This window comes from Amblyomma maculatum, chromosome 3 (genome assembly GCF_055883805.1).
Source record: "Amblyomma maculatum isolate TAMU_Amacu chromosome 3, ASM5588380v1, whole genome shotgun sequence".
In the NCBI taxonomy this organism is placed as follows: domain Eukaryota; kingdom Metazoa; phylum Arthropoda; class Arachnida; order Ixodida; family Ixodidae; genus Amblyomma; species Amblyomma maculatum.
The window spans coordinates 88,172,800-88,193,745 of NC_139346.1; the positions used below are offsets into that span (position 1 = coordinate 88,172,800).

The 20,946-nt window shown below is 42.8% G+C and overlaps 1 long non-coding RNA gene across 1 annotated transcript; it reads right to left on the reverse strand.

The window, feature by feature from the left end:
- Positions 1-3,022: 3,022 nt before the first annotated feature.
- Positions 3,023-19,628, reverse strand: LOC146195211 (uncharacterized). Its single transcript, XR_014705981.1, has 5 exons — positions 19,561-19,628; positions 14,559-14,714; positions 13,165-13,254; positions 5,311-5,356; positions 3,023-3,262 (listed from the first exon to the last, which is right to left on the reverse strand). It is a non-coding gene; the product is annotated as an uncharacterized LOC146195211 (long non-coding RNA).
- Between the last annotated feature and the right edge of the window lie 1,318 nt (positions 19,629-20,946).

A 20,946-nucleotide genomic window follows, 5' to 3' on the forward strand; every position in this document is an offset into this window, starting at 1 on the left:
GTAACAATCTGCCGTGAAAACTGATGCACAATGAGGTACCTTGTTATTTGTTTTATTTTGAACTATACCACGTCCATTCAATTGACCTGTGTGCAGACTGAAACTGAAGGCAGTGGTGGTCCCCGGGTCACCGCATCAGAGTATGTACCCTTCTGTTGAAAGAAGAGTCATTTTCTTGCCTGAGGGTATGTCAGATTTTCTGTTGTTTTCAGGGAGATGATTTTTTTTTTTTCTGTCTTCCACACCGGGCATGACCTAGAGTATGCGCTATGTGCATCATTGCAGTTTACACATTTCGGTGTGCGCTCACGTCTGTCATCAGTGTGCTTGTTTTCTCCCCATGTGACACAAGTCAGTTTGATCCGGCAAGCCAAGGAGCTGTGTCCAAAGCGCTGGCATTTGAAACACCGCCTGGGGTTAGGAATGTAGGGTCGGACTTTACAATTTAGGTATGCTGCATGAATGGACCCAAGCAGGATCGCATTATTGAATGTTAGGACTATGTCTTTCGTTTTGATTTCTGCATTATTTCTTCGGATGGTTATGTGGCGGGCTGCTATTACCCCTTGTTTAGCTAGTTCTTCGATTTCCCCATCAGTACTTTGTAACAGCTCGTATTCAGAGATGACCCCCTTTAGAACTTAGGAAATGCTTCTGGTTTGTGTGGCACAAATTCCTTTGCATCGGTGCGACCCCTTTTCAGGTGCCGATCATGTTTTTTAGAAGATTATTTGTCCATATGGCATGTATGAGCTAAGAGTTCCTAATGTTGTCACCTCTGATTTACCCTCATAGACAGAAGAAGTTCCTGGAGCCAAACGAGGAGCCCATCGGTCGAGACTTGACCACAGCCTCGAAAGTCACCGTTCAAGGTTTCTTTCCTTCACCTTTTAACTTATCACCACGGTACGGATAACAGCTTCGGTATGGGGGCTAGGGGTCAGTGGTGGCGCCAAGCACCAACGTTTAGTTTACACAAGGTGCCCCTGCAGAGAAAACGAGATGAGTCTGTGCCCGTTTTTCAAATAGGTCAACCAAAGCAAAGCATCCACTTGAAATATTGTGGCCAAAGAAAAAGTTTAGTTTACGGAGTTTAACGTCTCAAGGCGACTCGCGCTATGAGAGATGTCTTGTGGAAGACTGTGGAAATTTCGACCACATGCAGTTCTTTAACGTGAACTGACATCGCACAGCACACGGGTGCCCCATGGAAAAGCGGATGATGCGACCTTGATTCAAATCCACATCCTTCGGCATATCAATCAAGCACCGCAACCACTGCACCACCTCGGCAGGGCGCCAACGGAAATGTGGCCACAAAGGTGCAAGCATGTGCAGTGGAAATGTCTGTGCATCTTATACTAGGGCTAACTGTGCACAAGGCAGCATAATGCAAAAATAGAAAAGTCGGCATCATATCGTTTAGTTCACTCAGATTTTTCCTACTCTTCAAAAAACCGAAAAATGAAATGGCATGCCTTAGTAGACATATGGTGATACTGCAAAACAAATGTACATAATTTGTTCCCAAACAAAAAATTTCCTCCACACTGTTGTGCCATTAGTAGGAAAATTCCACTGCAAAAAGTAGCTTTATTGTGGGATGCAGAACTGAGAACTGATAAAGCATGAGGTAGAAAATCCCCGCAAAAACATTGGCTGTGAGGGAGGTAGGGAGCATAGCCTTCTACGGGACTAACTTAGAGAAGCCAGAGTTGGTTTTGAATTACACACAGAACAAGTGATGAAAATGAGAATCACAAAACCGACACGTTGCAATAAACTACATAATACATGAAATAAACTAAAATTAATTAAGCAACATGGCATAGAAAACAGACAAGGAATGAATAAGAATAGACAAAATATATTTGGCACTGCATTGAAAGGAATGCATCACTAAGAACCTTGGAAGAATACAATGTTTCATCACCCATTGCAATGCAAGTATAATTTACTACAGTGTCCGCAAGCCTAACAATCCATTATCTACACAGAAGCTGGTGTGAATGAGATGGGTCAATCAGAGTTCATTGAAACATCATACCACAAAAAATACTAAATTTAAATCAAGGACAGTGGCAGTTCTTTGAGGAATGGCAATATAAAGAACTGAACACTCAAGATTTTTTTGTTAACACTATTTAACAGGTTTCCTGCAAAGGGTCCAAATTAAGCAAGAAATATTTTCATGGCATGATTTTTTCACTACAGTTAACACAGAAAACATCAAAGGAGCAGGTGTCTTCCATTGTCATGCCTACAACTAGACATGATGTGATATTTCCGGAACTGACGTAAAATGTGAAATCAAAACGCAAAAAAAAAAAAAAAAAATGTTACAGCCTCGGTTGCTTCTTTGAAACTCTCAAGGGAAGCATGCTCTGAAATACAAGTTGCATCAGTAAATAATAATAGGTCATTGTTCAAAGTAAGAAATTCCAAATAAGAATTTCATGATATTATTTAAAATGAATGTTTGAGAGCTCAATAGTCTCCTACATTTTGAGAAAACATTTAGAAGACAGTCTGTGCATGTGTTGTCTGATATCATCAAAATACCTTTTTAAATATGTTAGCGCAAATGAAAAAATTCTACAAGTTGAAAACCTCTGATGTAGGTCAAGTTGCTAAACTTGTATAGTAGTTTGTATGTAGCTAGTTTGCAAAGAACAGGATAACTAGCAAACCATTTGAGGGCTGCACAGACAAATGCTCTTCCCCTAATGTTGCTTCCCTTTGTGCTCTTTTAAACTGTGCATTCTTGTGAATGCCTTTTGGCACAAGTCACAATGAAATGGCTTTTCACCCTTGTGCGATCTCACATGTGTCAGGAGAGTCGAATTATTCACAAAGGTCATTGGGCACAGCTGGCACTGATACGGCTTTTCACCTGTGTGGATACGCATGTGCACCACCAGAACACCTTGGTGAGCAAATCTACTTTGACAGTAGGAACAACAATACGGACGTTCGCCCGTATGAGTCCTGACGTGTCTCTTTAGGTCGCCTTTCTGTGTAAACTTGCTACTGCAGTAGTCGCAATGAAATGGACGCTCGCCCGTGTGGGTACGGAGGTGCACACCCAAAACGTATTTAGAGCTGAAGCTCTTGCTGCATTGGCTGCATTTGTGAAGCTTGCGGCCTGAGGGCTTCCCCATATGAGAACACGTAGAATTGGTGTACTGGCTCGTTGGATGCTTCTGATGTGGTGAGCCTTGACCAGGAAGGGTGGTATACTTGAAGACTGTGCCAACTGGATCTGCATTTAAGACCCAAAATGCTTTCAATAAGAGGAGAGAACACTGCAACATTCCATTTAGTGTTGGGCAAAAAAGGTAATGCATGCAAAAATTTAGCTATGACGTTCAGGATTATGAAGAAAAATTGAGTGCTTGTTATAACTTGGTAAGGAAACTGGCCTCAATCCTAGTAAATAAATAAATATGCACAATTACGAGCTGAATGACAGATTCAAGTTGATGCAAATGTAAGCATTAATTAGTGGCAGTTAATTATGCTTAGCAATTAAGCTCTACAAAAATCTGAAATTTACTTTCTTTAAATATTTTCAAAAGAAAGCTAAACACACCTAAAAGCCATTCAAATTAGATATCACTGTCCTTCCTCCTAAAGAACATCCTGTTTATACATACAGTTTCAGTTTGTGGACAGAAACTAAAAAAAAAAAAAGCGCAAGCAAATGCTTCCACATTTCACCTAACAAAATGTCCTCAGATGTGAACCAAGGCCTGAAAATGGAATGTAAGAATTCAAGGTCTAGGACAAATGCGCTAAGCTTGAGAGGGTCATCAAATTTATGCCCATAACAAAGAGATCAATTACTTCTAACTAACCAAAAAGAACCAAAAAGAACCAAAATACCGCGATGCATAGGTAAATGCACCATGAAAAGGAACAGAGGTGCATGACGTAGTATGTTAGACTGCATGCCTGTGCCAATTTAAGCACTCATGGCACGCATTTTCATGCTTTTGAATGACTGCCTTTAGAGTAATCGTGCAGCAGCTATAGAGGCCAAAGTCGCTCTTCAGTCCAGATTCTGCTTTTAAGATGACAATGCTGAAAAAAAACTTTCACCATTTGAAATCTCAAGGTACACCTTATTATGCCTAAGACTGGGCACGTCTCCAATTTTTAAAGCAGGCAGAAGCGGATCAAGCCAAATCGCCATGGGCTAGGATATTCCTTTTCATTCTGCCTCTGCCATTTTATATCAAAAGAAAAAAACAAAAACAAAACATGTCTGGCTTTCATTCAAAAGCAGCCAACCACTACAGATCAAAGCATCTAAGTATATAACTGCTTTTGCATAGTCAGTGGCAGGTATAATACGAAACAAAAAATTAAGGAAAAGTCACAGTGCTTAAGCCTCACAGCTAGACATTTAAAATGAGTGTGGGCATATTAGCACAAGACATACCATCATAAACAATGCACCAATGGTGAAGGCTACTAATTTATGTGCACTTTTTACTAGAGACTCCAGTGAAACCGGATAATTATGGCTTCACTCGTATGGTTCTAAAAATACAAATGTTTAGTACAATGGCATTCCTGTACATGTCATGATGTCACACACAAAATCTCTCAGTGGCTATCACTCGAGCTTCATAGCTATTGCTTTATCTTCAGGAGCCCAATTTCACATCAAGAGGAAATGCTTGAAGGTAGAGTTTTTAGCACAGGAAAAAAAAATTAAAAAATACCAAACATACTTAAGGCATCAGTAGGATTCTCCGGTTCCGTTCAAATAAACCTAATGTAAAGCCTTTGTCAAAAGTGTAGAGCCCAGGGAGTCTGCTTATGAGTCAGTGTAGTGGCGCTGAATTAGCATTAGTGAGAGTCCTTCCCACTGGAGAGGGTAAGACAAAAAAAAAAAAAAAACAAATCTTACCACCAAGATTTGGAGCACTGGAAAATCAAATACAATCCACACAAAGTGGCTCAAAAGCAGACTCCCTGTGCTCTATGCTTTTGGCAGACTGTGCCTGCTCCCACACACTATAAAACCTGTACCAGTAATTGCCATCACCATTATATTAAAAATTCCCAACACTCAAAACCTGTCACTTCCTTTAGCTCTTCAGGCATAATTAAATAATAATTAAGAAAAAGACACTGATTCCTTCAACTCATTATGTAAAACAGAGGTAGGTAATATACTGATATTGAAGCATTCAATGTCCAACAACGTGGATAAAGCTCTAGCATCGAGATCACTGGACATGCAATGCTTTGAACATGATGCCATTGAAACAGCAATGGTTGGCAGGTGTGGTACTGAACGTTTCTTCCCATGAAACCTTTCACTCCTTTGTTTAGGAGACACGACCTGCAAAATAAAGCACAGCAAAGAAGTGTCAGTACAAGGAACCGATGCCATGAACGGCACTGCTAATGTGCTTCCTGTATCAACACACATGCACAAAGAATATTGCACCTGACGAACCACATTCCGCGAGGCAGAAAATTGCTACAGAACATGAAGAACACACTAGTAATAGTGTGCTCTGTAATATGGCCGCACAGATTCTATAATTGATTATCATATACGCTCAAAACACAATACTATAAAATGGTATCTAATATTAGTTTCATTTCTTTTTGCCCTCTCTGAAGGCATCAACAAAAGGATTCAACTGCAGAGGTTGACAGCAGTCGCTTCAATGTGTTGTTCAGTGGGCAAGCTGTATTCTGTGCACTCAATACATGTTGCCTACAAAACAGAACATAGCAAAATTAGCCAAAGCCCCAGGAAAACACAAAAGCTGCAAGAAAATTCTGCATATATGTTTGGGTGCATGACACATATGAGGGCAAGGGGCAACCATGTGCCCAACACAGGGTTGGAAAATCTCAAGTATTGTGCAGAAGGAGATGTTTAAATTCAATTGTCAATCTATGTAAAGCATTTTTTTTTTTCGTAGGAATCTCAAAGCAAAATAAATCTACTGTTGCATTTTCTCTTAGGAGTAAGTTTACATGGAAAAGAATGTGCCTGGTATAAAATATTATGACATGCTTTCTTATTCCAAAAGTCCTCTCAAATCAGATAAAGTAGTTACTATCAGCCCTTAGCCACACAGTTGGCAAGGCAAACAGGCTTTCTTCAGTTTGTGAATCTAAGGGCATGCGTCAGGTCTTTAGGTCCTATGAAAAGGTAGCACAGGTCAATCACTAAAGCATACCTGGTGCTAATAAAACTGCCATTAACAAAATGCTGATTTGATCAGATGCATTTTATAGCTGGCTAAAAACTCAAATAGCTTTGCGCTTTTTATTTAGTTACCATCGACAGCAACAACTTTTCCCTTTATGCCTTCCCAACCTGCTTCATTGGGAAAGGCAGCACTGTTAGTATGTGGCCACAAAGTAACCAGTTCTATGTATTCTAGGTTGGTAAATGAACCTTCCTATGCTCAGTTCAAAACTAGTTTTTGCTGTTTGGTGGTGCTACCTTGTGAAAAGGCTTTTTTAAAATGTTGAGTGCATTAATGTCCCATGCATGCGTGTACTGCTCCTTAGCGGTTACACAGAACTAAATCCAGGCCCACACACTTCACAAAGTATGTTCACATCACATACACATGCAAGCAACAATACTTAGTACAGAAAATTAAAATCTAAATTTTCAATGTCGTGAGCACTCGTCCGTATGTCTGGTTGAGTGCGAAAAGTATTATACGGCCAGAACGCGTCAAAATTTCGAATGCAGTAACTAGGAAATAGTGCCCCGCCACGGCGGTGCAGTGGTTAAGATGCCCGACTACGAGTACCCAGGTTCGATCCCGACCGCCACCGCCGGCGTTTTGATGGAGACGAAACGAAGAGGCATCCGTGTGCTGTCACCACACATTAAAGATCCCCAGGTGGTAAAAATTTCTTAGACGTCCACTACGGCTCCTTTTTCCCTCTTTCCATTTTCAATCCCATCTTCCTCCCTGCTATACGGCAATGTTCAGGTGTGCGCAGAAACAAGTGTGACAGATACTGCGCCTATCCCTTTTTGTGAACCAATTATTATTATTATTATTATTAATCAGGAAATTGTTTTATCAGGGAACATATTACCCGGAAGAAAAAGTCTAACTCTATGGGAGATTTCTACTGCCCACGATTTTCAGTGTATGAAAGAGGAAATTGCATAAAGTTGGCAGATATCAACTAGATTCTACTGCACTTGTCTGGCTGTGTCCGAAGAATGACAAAATGCCAGATCCAAAAGCTCCACGTAGCAGTATTACACTTAGGGATGTTCAAACCTCGTTGTACTTATGAAAAACTGATGTAGAAAACGATACGAGACATAGGAGTGCTCCTGTGTCTCGTATTATTTTCGACGCCTGTTTTTCATAAGTGCAACGATGTTTGAACAAGTCAGTCACCAACTAGCCCAACTAGAAATCTTTTTGACACTTTGGGACAATGCCTCAGAGTTGAAATGTTGCCAAGAAAAGCAGAAAGTGACATCCAATAGGATGAATTACAATTTGATTCTTGCATTTGCACTCCTTTTTGTTCAATTCCGCCATGACATGCACCTTTTGTAATATACCAAGTCTTTCCCATCGAGACATCGCCTACCCTCCCATTTAGGCAAAATACTCATTATATAAAAACCACCTAGTCACCTACCAATCCTTGGAAACAAAAACTGGGGGTCTCGCAATTCCCCAAATATACCCTCCGAAATGTTGCTACTGTAAAAGGAAAGCAGCGACAGAAAGGACAGAAAGACATTTTTTTTTTTTTCGCCCATCCTTCCAATCTTTTGTGGCCTCTAATTTATTTACATATACAGCAGGCAACAGCGCTGCATAATCAGGGGAGGGAAGAAATTACATTTGTTACAATAACAGCCTAACAAAATGTCAAAGCATTTCACGCAGATGGAAAATTATCAAGATAATGAAGGTAAGCACTTTTTTGTTTGCCTTTGACAAGACAACTTTGACAAGAGGAATGCTATGGACACAAAGATGATGCAGAAAAACTTAATACGCTATGTTCACGGCGTGGTACAATACACGATCGCGCTGGCTTGGTGGCGTTTTCGTTTGGCATCCATGTCCGATTTTCCTTTTGCTTGTTATTTGGAGCGCTCTTTGGCTCCGAATGTCTGTGCACTGCCTACATCTCCCCGTGGGCCTTGTCTGCTGCCACAAGGCTGCTTGAAAGATTAATATGCATTTTCTGGTTGTAGATATGCTAATAGACAGCTGTGCCATTGTGGCTCAGTTGTGATGGACACAAAGTGCAAGGAGTCCATGCACTATGTGGCTAGAGTTCGATTTTGGCTGTGTTTCATGGATGCAAAACCTATGTAGTACTGTGCAATGTTAACCCAAGTTCGATCTCAGCTACTACTGCCATGTTTCTATGGATGCAAAATGCAAGGTGTCCCTGTTCTGTTGCTATGTTAGCCATTTTAAGGACTCCCAAGTTGACAGTGTGGTGTCACGGAGATGCAGCAGTGTTTTCATTCCATTACGATAAACATCGCAGTGAAGTGGAGTGCTCCTATAACTTCAACCACCTTAAGTTCTTCAAAGAGCACTGACAATGTGCAGCGCCCAAGGATGCCATATTAGCTTTTCTCTTCCATCAAACAGACGCCACTACGGTCGGTATAACACCTTTGTAATTGGGATCAGTAGTCAAACGCCATAACCACTGAGACACTGTGGTATAGTGCACAAGAAAGCAGCATATATGGTTCCACAAGTTTTTTGCATTCGGAGGAGGGTCAAAAGCGATGGGCAGTGGCAGTTCAGTAGGAAAAGCTCCGTGATGGGGCAACAGACTGGCACTGTGACTATATACTGCACTTGTGCATGCAAATTGTTTTTTATGTAAATATAAGAATGAATGATGCATGGAACCTTTTCACTTTCTGTCCCTACTCTCGAAGTGAGTTACACAATGTACACACCACACCGACTGCACTTGCCGATGCGGCTTCATGTGACCAGTGGCCCCTGTCATCTTATGAAGAAGCCAAAACCTAATGCGTTGCTACCTTATAGCTGCTTAGACAATAAGCTTTTGTTGAGGAAACCTACGACCGTGCTCGTGTGCGGCGATGGCTGGCGAGTGGGAAAGCGTTCCCTATGGTCACACTACTTAGAGTTCCAAAATTCTTGAACAGCCTTACTCAAAGTGAGGCAGAAGATGACAAACCATGAAAAAATAAAAGCAACGTGATGTGCTCATCAACAGTAACACATAGAAGATGGATGCATATGCATGAAGAATTAGTGTTATGAAAGGAAGGGGTCATCGCCTGCAAATAAAGGCCCCATACAATGTTCACATCACTAAAGAGAACACAGTTATACATCAACACAACCAAGTGAGTAAAATACACAACTGATTTATAAAGTTACGGTTAAAAAAACCAAAATTTATCTCTTTACATGCAGAAAACACTTCAGAACATTTCACTGCCTATTCCGAAAGAAAACCTTTACATTAATTGAGGCGGAAGTGGACGGCACGCACGTGATGAGAATGCAGCTGTATAGTTATAGTTTAACCATGATTGTCACCATTTTGAAGTGTGAACCCCGATCATAGCATGCATACAATGACCAGTTTAGCCTCCAATGTAGCTGCGTGGAAAGCATCCAGGGAATCGAAGGCCGGCAGGGATGGGCAAGGCAGGTTTTTCCGCCTCACTTGCTCTACGTCAGTAGTGTCAAGAACAGTGTCCTCCATCAAACACGATGAAGTGAAACCCAGTCCACGTTGATCACTGCTTTGTGCCATGCACAAGTGCGAGCATGCCCACCTGTGATGCTGTCAGGCAGGCAGGTGTGCCTAACATTCCGGTTCTTTTACGGAACCTTATGGGAATAAAACGCAGCAACCGCAGCGCGGTTCACTTTGAACAAAGGCCCCGCAATTGGTGCTCATTTGGTGCAAGATTGTGCCCGACTGCAACATACCGCAAGAGCTGCGTCTGCCCTTGCTGGCTGTGCATTGCCAGAGTTGTGCAGGTGCTCGTACTGCCTAGTGGATTCCAGCAACACTATGTTCGCTAACCTCTTTTGTACTACCTCAGGTGGCACAAAAGACAGTATGGTCCGCCATCACCCACTTTTAAATCATGCATGTGCTCTTCACCTGTCTTACAGGTAGCACCCACATTCAAATACTCTGCTGGGCTCTTCGATACACGCCTCACTTGTCCCTTCAAGCTTGTGGCACTATATTGCCTCGGGTCTGTTTCGAGCCACCAACAAAATTTAACTAAGTACGGGAAAATAAGTATGGTACTAAGTATGGTGTAAGTTAAAATTAACTTTGTTATACTGAGGTAAAAAAATACTGTTCTATGGTCACAAAGTTGTGAAAAACCAAAATAATTGCTACATTGAGGATTTCATCACACTGAAGTTCATTATTTAAAAGTTAAACTGTAGTGCTGCATTCAAAGTACAGCCGAGAGATCGCGACACGAGCAAAAATGAAGAAAATGTGTCAAGGTTTCTTAAAGATTAAGAAAGTTCAAAAAGTTCAGCATTGTACACTTATTTCAGAAAGCAAGCTGCACAAAAAAAAAACAGTGCAAGAGCTCAGGCGCACTTCCAAGACCTGTAGAAAATAGATAGGCACTATTAGGCTACAGCAGCAAGTTTAGAAACTTTCAGGGAATGTGTTACACCTGCAAGGTTCATTATAGGCTGAGCCCCAAATAAACAGGCATGGTCATGTGGCACTGCTCACGTATGATCTGAATAGCGCTGAACCAAGGTAATCTTAAATATTAAAATGATATTTGTACAATTCGGTGCTAGTGTGCTCTTGATTGCCACTTGGAAACGCCACATAAATAATGCATTTAGAAGCATGCACTACGGTTGCATTGGTCCACAGTAAGATCCACCAGCTTCTTTGCGAGCTGCGTGGAGAAGCCTAACAGCACTCTGCAGCAGATGACGATGGCGCAACCAGCCAGCATCTCTAAGCCGATCATCAATATACAGCTGTCATGCATGACACCTCATAGTGACATCTCAATTAGTTTGTTGTTGGTTTCAAATTGCCAAAGCTCATGCATACAGCATGCTTTCTCACCTGCTGGCTACATGCATAAATTGTGCATGTAAAACTGGAAATAGCTCCAGGCTAATTTTGTGCCCGCAGAGTCGCCCTTCTGACAAATGTCTACCTTGAAATTTCACTGAATCGAAATAGGTCAGAGGCACTCATATTGGTCAAGCTATATATAAATAGCTTATAGATAGAAACAGTGGTTCCAATTGCACTTTTTAACTAAATTATTCCTCGCAACGCACGAGTGCATAAAGGTGGCACTGAAATGGTCTGTACACTAATACCACAGTGTAAGAGGTTTGATTTCTGTGTCACTGTCATGTGACCCAGCTGCAATCAGAAGAGGCATTTCCGTATAGATGCAGGATAGTGCTGCAGAGTTGCGCCTTTATGTATCTGCTACTACTGTGGCCACTGCTAAAAAAAAGGCAGCAAGGCAGCTCATGTAGACCTAAAGATCACCTTTCAGGTGGAATGCCATTGGGAACATCCTGCCACATTCAATGCAATAAAGCAGATATTTGCCTGCATATTACCCAGGCTATATCGCATATTACAACCAACACTTCCCACATGCAGCCACGAACCGTCCAGCTAACGTGCTGGTACTGTTCAGGAGGCATGGGATTATCAATCCTACATTTAGAATGAGACATTATTTGCGAAGAAACAGAAAGTACTGAGCCGCCAACTGGTTGGCTTTGAAGCCAGGCACTTTAGTTAATGCCAAAATGCTTTCATTGTCGCTGACATTACGGTAGTCCTAAAGCCTGCTTGAGCCAAAACTATATTTAAAGAAATAATTAGTGATACTTTACCACAGCTCACTGTCACATCTAGCACAGACTTTCTGTGTAATAAAGCGCCCATGGGAAATGGCAAAAAAAAAAAAAAAGAATCAGAAATCTGGTGCTAGCCCAAACGTGGAATTTTTGCATAAAGGGACACTGCAGCACTTTTTGCAAAAGTTGGGCTTTCAGCAGAAAGCCATAGTTTTTCATGCTGCGAACTCTACTATCAGATGAAAATTAGGCAGAAGAAGGCAGAAATAGCCTTTTTTCAGCAGAAATTCGCAGCCCGCGCGACGGGGCTCACCGCGGGTCGCGCCGCCGCCCGTGATTGGCCAAGACGTGACGTGACGGCATTCTGAGGACCGGGGAAGCTGCCGATGCGGCTCCTTCGCTGCACTAGGTTGATCGCAGCTCTCTGTGGCTTTGTCAATGTCATTATGGCATGCCATTTCCACACGAATGACCAGCGGGATTTTTACCGCATGTATCCGTACCAGATACGCCCACAAACGATGCAGCACTTCCGTTGTGGGGAGTGTAGATTTGGCATGAAAACTTGCTTTGGTTACAGTGAGGCGTTTTGAAAAGTAGTGTGTGTCATTATTAACAGAAACTACATGGCCCTAAGCGATGCCTCGTCCCGCATATTCCTGGGAAGGAAGGGCAGCGAACAATGAATGCCCTAGCCGACTACCTCCGTCTCAGGCCTTTCGCCCCGCCCGGAAGGTCATTGCTGTGAAAAATGAACCCAATGCTTAATGTACCAAATCCTGCGTTGAATGCCAGTCGTGGTACCTTGGGGAAATGAAGAATTTTATAGAAAGGGTGAAGCAATACACAGTTACCACCAGACAAATGAACAATAAGCGAAGCTCGGTTGCGGAGCTCTGCGATGTAACGAGGCATTGACGGGGCAATTGTGCTGGGAAGCCAAGTCAAATGCGCGCAGAATGCTGCTTGAGTCATACGACATTTAGTAGACGTTGAAAGCCTTTCCTTTTTATCGTACTGTCACAATGAACGTTTAGTGAATTGACAGCTGATGTATGTTGAAAGCCAAGCTGCAGCTCCTCCGCACCCATACCTTCATGAGAAAACAGTGTTCCAAAATGTGTTTTCTTAAAAGAGCTTCGTCGTTTTCATTTCCAAAAATGGGCATCCCCAAACAAGACAGGACTATGTAAAATGACAAGGCAGCAACGGGTGCAAAATCGCAAGGCCATGTATGAACAACTTCGATGATTGATTGCTTGGATGCACCGAAGGAAACCTCTCTCTTTGTGCTCCTTACCTGAATGCACCTATACCCAGCTGAGCAGTACACTCCTTATCTTCTACTAATGCTCCTGTAAGGGTTCCACGAACATATCAGGCACGTGCCCTGCTGGAAAAGATATCGCAGTCTTCACAATCTAGCTTCGACACAGCAGTGGACTCTTTTCAATCATCTGCTAGTTCGCAAACATCATCAGTGCGTACTACTGATGTGTTGTCCCTGTTTAGCACAGAAGCCATTGCGCGAAGCTTTTGCACAAAAAAAAAAAAAAAAAAAAAAAAGAAGAAAAAGAGATACGCGAATACAACCACGCGCCGATGCTGTCTGACCGTTCCATCATGCGATTGCAGTCCATGAACAGATCGCAGATGACTGTCCCGACAGTTTTGTACTAGGAAACAGAAGGAACTGCGTCATGGTTCAGCCATGCCTTTTTGTCAAAGCCCTATAGAAATCGCATTAGAAACAAACTGCATGTAGTCACAGTTACGAAAATGCTTCGAGTAGAATGTTTCTTTTGGTCTGCTTGAATTTATCTCTCTTCTCAGCAACGCCGCATTGCGCCGCGAGCTTTTAATACAATGGAAGATCGCATCGTCGCGTCCACAGCTGTTCATGCATCCGAACACATGCAGAACTGTGTTGCATCAGGTGCACAACACTAAGTTGACGTGTTTTGTACGTCCACAACGCACGCAAAATGAGGAACAGCGCACGCCGAAAACCTCCTCCTTTGGCTCTGAATGCCTCCAGCTCCTCACGGTGACGTCACGACGGACGGAGAAGCGAGGTTTCTCCCTCCGCTTTCCTCCTCTGTAGCTGTCCCGCGGGGCGCAGGAAATTTGAATTGCGCGCTTTCAGTCGAAGATTGCGCAGGAGTTCTATGCCTAATCGAAAAAATAACTTCACAGGCAAGATCAACAAATAATCTACTTCAAAAGCCTATAGTATTGGTACATTTGAAAACCGTTGCAGTGTCCCTTTAAGCCAAATGCCAACTGCATGCATATGCGATAACCAAAGAATTCGGTAAGTAACGTAACACAGGACAGCTCTTTACCAAGTAATCAGCATCGCATCTCACTCTGCATACTGCACCATATCTGCAAAACAATGCTTTTAAGCTTACGTTCATGTATAAAATATAATTGTGTATAAAATTGTGACTGCTTGCACTAATAAAATATGCAACTGCCCAGCAGCTTAACAGAACCTGCTCTCTTCAGACGAGATCTCACTGAGGCAAACAGGATTTCTTTACCCAAAGTTTGCCCATGGTTTATACTACCATTTCCGGTTCCAATAGATATATTATCTCAAACACATATCCGAGATTTTAAAATTCAGCTAAAAGAAATAAAGAGCAAGGGAAACACTCAATCATATTAAATGCAGAAACAAGACTTTACGTCGGCTATTGGTGTATGAGGTGGCATTCATTCTTAGCTTTATCCGCTGGGTTTGCAAGGATACGAGCTGATGATCTGTGTGGTCTGGCAGTAGTCCTTTTTGGAAAGTTGTTCTCCTGGAAATTTGCACTCTTCAGTCAGCACTAATTTTGACACCTGTGAAAAGAAACAAAGAAATACATTTTTGGCACCATAAAAAAAAAAAAGAAAACTTGAGAGGCATAAACACATTTCGTAGTAGGGCTATAGCCATTTTCACAAGGAAAGGCAACCAAAGGGCAACAAAGGCATCTAATGATTCGAGGCTGGCAAATTACAACAGAATACATTTCGGTTTGGATGATAGGGTGTAAAATCACAAAGCGACTGAGGCCATGAGAAACACCGTAGTGGAGGGCTCCAGAAATTTCGACCAACCGGGGCTCTTTAACGCGCACCGACATCACACAACACATGGAAGCCTAGCTTTTCGTCTACACTAAAAAGCTGCAGCCGAGTCCGGGGATTCGATCATGCATCCTAGGGCACAGTTCTCGAGTGCCGTAACCACTGTGCCACCATGGTGGTGCAAATACATTTTGTCTCTATAAGAAATCAGAGGACGACTTGTCATAAATCTTCACTGCTAACTCCTGGTTGCTGTAGGCTGTATCCCTTCCACCCATAAGTACAGGATGCATTCACGTGATGTGTTCAGTGCAGTTTTCTGACACATTAACCAACTAATTTCTGTGTTGCAGGTAGGTGTAGATGAAAATGAGCTGATTATATATATGCACGTCATACATCAGCACTCCTTACAGCACAAGCATAGCACCCAGTTTGATGTTGGTGCAAGCTCCCTTGAAGTCTAAAGAGAGAGTCATGAATATGCTCCCACAGGTCACAGCAGAAATGATGCTGCCAAACATTTGTTCCAGAATTACATGCTTAACAACTTTTTAGGCACTTGAAAAAAAACAAAAAAAAACGGCTATTTACAAGCGTACCTTATAAACATAAATGCCTTTCTGATGAAGTTCCTTGTATGGGCACAATCATTGACCCAACCACAGACATGTTAGCTATGAAATGGATGGCAAAAGCAATGTTGCCATAAGGTAATCTTGCACAGCTGAATAATGGTTTTCCTGGAGTAGCTTTTCTCTACATGGCATATAAATCCTATACTCTATTCAAAATATTATTTCAGTATATTATCTGACCTTTACAATTGAAACAAGGAAACTAGACTGATGACAGTCATACCAAAAAAAAAAGTGCAGTAAGGAATATGTACTGCTTGGCTACATGGCCCAGCAATACGCAGCCTGTAGTGTGGTCATCAAAATGGATACCAAAGTGAACTGATATAATGGGGAACTAAAGAGAAGATTATGCACAAAAACCCAAATAACTAATACTCAAAAATGTGGAAAAAGAGCTGAAAAGAGCTGAAAAAGAGGTTTTTTTATTTATGAAATACTATGGTTACATGGATCTCCAAGAAGTACTAAGAAAATACACATAAAGAATACCACTGGACATACATAGGAGAATGCAAACAAATCGGCTAGTGTAATGACATAAGGAATAATATGCCAAAATATACTACAATAATATGTAACTCAACACAAGAATACAATGCCATTACATTAAACAGCTCCTGAGCTAGAAGACTTCAATGAAGGACAGCAAAGAAATCTGGGGATACTTAAACTTCCCTTTGGGAGTATGACAATTTGACAATACTGGTTTTCATCTGTTGCTCCCCCTTGCAGAATCATGTTTCAGTACATCCACAGTGCTGCTTGCTTAATCACTAATCCCTTAATTTGTGTCTATTACCTCATACATACTCATTAGCATACAGTACTAGGCTGAAAAAATATATGTATGACTGTCCAACACAGATATTCCCTTTAGGCGCCGCGTCCCCATATGGGGATGTGAAATTTGTCTGGCCAGCTGTGCAAAAGAGTAATAAAAAAGCCGTTTTGAATGTTTCAAAACACGAGCCCTGATCTAATTTATTGGACAATTGGCATTATCACACGCGAAGTAAAAGAAACCCTGCTGGAAAAGCACGGCTACGTTCTACGGAACTCACAGTAATTGCTTGTTTTTGTCATATTAGACTGTTAGGAATCTGCGCCGACAAAAATATTAGCATTTATTTATTGAAGCAAGGGCCCGTGACTGTGAAATAACCCTTGTTACAAGTGTATTCAGCATTGCATGCACTTCTGAATGTTAGCGTCTGTTCGTAGACAGCATGCCTCAAAACTGCCTCTGCCGGCACACTCCTTTTTTGAGTGTTCCGGCCTCACCTTCTATTTATGTGCGCCCTGCTGTGCAAAAAGGCAATACAAGTGCTGTTTTGCATGTTGCAAAACACGCCAAACTCGAGAAGTCAACAAGCTCAACTTCCTTATGTCACTATACCCACTTAGGTCAAGAACCTGAAAGTGGCTGTTGAGGGTAATCTCTCACTTTCTATCTTTTGCACTGTGAAAAAGCTTGATAGAGTACCTGTGAGACGCAAGTGCTGAGAAGCTAGAGTATAAGAACAGTGCTGCCAATGCACCCGGTTGCATAGAAATGTGCAATACATTAAAAAAAAAAAGCAGAGGTTTAAAAATGGCTTGAACCTAGTGATAGAGTGAAAGGTGTGAGTGTTGCGGGGATAACTCCTGTAACACCACCTATTCAATCCGCAGGTTTATAATTTTTCTTTAAGTTAGGTTTCGGGGAAAGGAAGGTGGCTTATACTTTGGGATAGTCACCACAAAGTTGTGGATACCTACACCTAATCAGGTCAAGGTGATGTTTTCATATTTTTTTTTTTTAGATTGTGCTTTGATTTATAAGAAAGGAAACATTCAGTATCTGTCAGGCATGAGAGAAGGGAGGAAGGTGAAAGTGATGAAAGCGAAAAGAGTTAAAGAGGTCCCACAGTGGAGGGTTACACAAATTTCAACCATCTGGAAGCCTTTAACATCAGCTGACATCACGAAACACAGAGCTGCCTCTCCATTTACAATGGAAGAACTGATAGAAGCCCTGAATATCGCGAGGTACGGAAGGCTAGCGAGGGTGGAAACCAATATGCATATTTTAGCCAAAATACAAAAACTGCGCACATCCAAGGGAGAACACTCCGGTGCACATTAAAAATAAAATCAGGATTATCTGACTTTCAAAGAACATGCACCCTGACAGAGTGCAATGGCTGAAATATAAGATGTGTAGCAATTTTTGGAGCAGCAAAATCTTAGTTTTGGAGCAGTAAGATGCATATTTGGAGCAGCTTGGAGGAAAAAAGAAACTGCACTCTACAGCATGAATTCAAATTTTGTAGGTGTTTAAAACAGAGAGGAAACCTTACTTTTGGCACGAAACACGAAGAGATATGAATATTGGAGCATATAAATGTGACCCAAAGGCAATCCTAGCAAAGGCCACCAATCACTGGCACTTAGCATATTTCGCGCGCGCGCACGCACGCACACACACACGCACACACACACACACACACACACACACACACACACACACACACACACACACACACACACACACACACACACACGCGCACGCACGCACGCACGCACGCACGCACGCACACACACACACACACACACACACACACACACACACACACACACACACACACACACACACACACGCACACACACACACACACACACAAAATAAAGATTGTGAGCCACGTGAGCCATAAAACCGAGGAGGTTCATTTTGAGGAGGTTCATTTTTCAAACTTCCGAGACTGAGAAATGGAAAAAGCTTGAAAATCTAGTCCGGTTTGACAATCTATAGTCACGCGGGATCATATCTTGCTCGCAAGACTAAACAATGATTTACTGTCTACGAAATCCACAGCTTGTGTCATGCGGGGGCAGCTCCAGAAGAGCCCAATTCGAAGCCGTGACTGCGATCAGCCTGTGCCCAAAAGCGAGTGCAGTACAAAAACAAAACAAAATGTTAAATCAGAAGTAGACACAAAAAAGATAAAAAGAAAAGAAAAACAGCGACCAATAAGAGAAAGGGCAAATGTCGAAAGCAGATATGAAGTCATAAGTAATGCAAACGGACGAGCAAGCACATCTTCGGAAAGCTTTCTAGGTGCTGTCGATGACTTGGTGGTTCTGAATGGATATTTTGACTAAGGGGAGGTAGGCGATGGCTCAAGATGTTAGGTTATATATTTCATGCACAGAGAAGAGCACTCCGCTTATAATGCGTTTAAGTTTTGATTGTGCTTGCCACCCTGCCGCAGCCCAACCCACGCAGATCATATGACGCCGTAACGTAGTCTATCACCTGATGCGGCCACTCCTATTTGCGCCACTGTACTATTTTCGCAATTTCACGTTGCACAACCGTATCAACTTCGATTTGGTCACATCTGGCTACTGCTACTGCTACGACAAATACGTCACGGCAACGACGTCGCGTGATGAACATACATTTTGGACGGACGGGTAAACTGTTTAGGAAATTAGTCGTCCCGCGCATACTAGAAAAATATTTCCCGCATCCATCCGGCTTTTCCTGTGTATACCGGTGAAAAACGCACCGGGTCCACCAGAGGTATGTAGATGGTACATTTAAATCTACAGCCCGTTCGACGAACCTTTCGAGTGACAACACAAGCACATCAACGGGGGCTACGGTGAAATGTTCAGGAGAACAGTTTCTCACCAGATCAATCGTGGTACCTGTGCCACGAGTATCGCAAGGAACGTGGTGAAGTGGTGTAATGTGTAAGGTCTTTTCACTGCAGAATATCTTCAAGTTCCACCCTAGCTCTGCTGTCAAACTATGAAGTTAGGCCCACACATGGATCCAAGAGCCCGAACCACCATGTCTGCACAAGACGTTTTGCGAACCGCACGTAACATCTTCTCGGCTAGACTTTCCGCACTTATGTTTTGGCAAAAAAAGATAAACAAAGTCGAAAACATCAAGCATTCATTTGCGTAACGCATAACAAACATACCGTTTGCCGCCACCGGTTCGGAAGTAGTTATTTTTGTACACCTCCAGTATTTGTTTGCTCACGTGATTTTCCACGTGACACTATTGATGCACCCCGCAATGCCGCTTGCTGCATCAATAAAGTTTACAATTTTTTTTTTAATGTAACATTTTGTTCAAAACAAGCAATGAAACGCTAGTATAAAGTACGTAGTTAATATCAGGCGCCACATTCAGCAAATTTGTAGCTGTGCACAACATAAAAATCTGAAAATCGCTGGTTAGTTTCAACCTTCTAACAGTTCAGCACAATCAAAACCGAAACGCTTCGTTGGTTGCGCAAGTAGTAGTAATGACTTTATTGAAACAAAGAGTTTGGGGCGTACATTCTACATTCCTCTTGGGCCCCCGCACCATCCCGCACAGCCCCATACACTCAAACGCAAGGTTACTAGAACAAACTCAGTTCTGGCCAACGTTCTGGCCACCATAAACATGGCGAATTCCAATCGCAGAACTGGAGCAACGCGCACGCTCAATCACAGAACGCCTCAATCCGGCGGAGAGCACGCTCCCAGACTCTGCGTTTCGAATACTCTTGCTCCGGCCGCTGCAAGTAGGTGGCGCTCGCGAGCAAACGGAGACGGAGAAAGTACCCATCATTCCTTTCACTTGCCCGCGCTTTTCGTGCGCTCGCGTCGTCTGCTTTGCAAGCCTGCAGCCTTTCTTCCCTTTGATATGGAGGTTACACCAGCCGTTTACGCAATTATATCCTCCTTGCTCGAAGAGCCGAGCGCGGACACACACGGTAAGACTCCTTCAGCACTTTCTTTAATATGGAAGAAAACTTCGGTTCACGTACCGAATATTTGCAGTCTTCCAGAGCCGAGCTGTAACGTCCGCGGCTTTGAGTTTACACGGACGATGGACATATAAATAGGTGATTCTTGATTCTTCGACAGATGAGTCGGAACTGCTGCTCTCCGACTCGCTGTCCTCAAGCAAAGCGAGCGCAAGAGCGCGACGCGAATCACCATCCATGGCGGCGGCAAATACTGATCGTCTGCTATGAACCGGCGCGTTGCAGATACCAGCCCAACGCGGCAAGCCACCGGAAATGGATCGGAGCTCGGCGGAGCAGTTTTGACTGCTCCGCGGAGCGACCCTTGCTCGGCAATTGCTCCCGTTCTGCGTTTGGAAGACAATTGCTCCGAAAGGAGCAGAAAATGTTGCTCTGGAAGTGCTCCTGCTCTGCGATTGGAATTCACCATGATCACAGTAGCTCCGCCCGGAGAGGTGTCCCCGGTGGTGGTCACGTAAACTAGTGGCGCTGCAGTACGGCCGGTCTCGAAAAGCGCGCTCTCCCTCGAGACCGGCCGTGGCTCTTGGTCGGGCGCGTCGTCTGCTA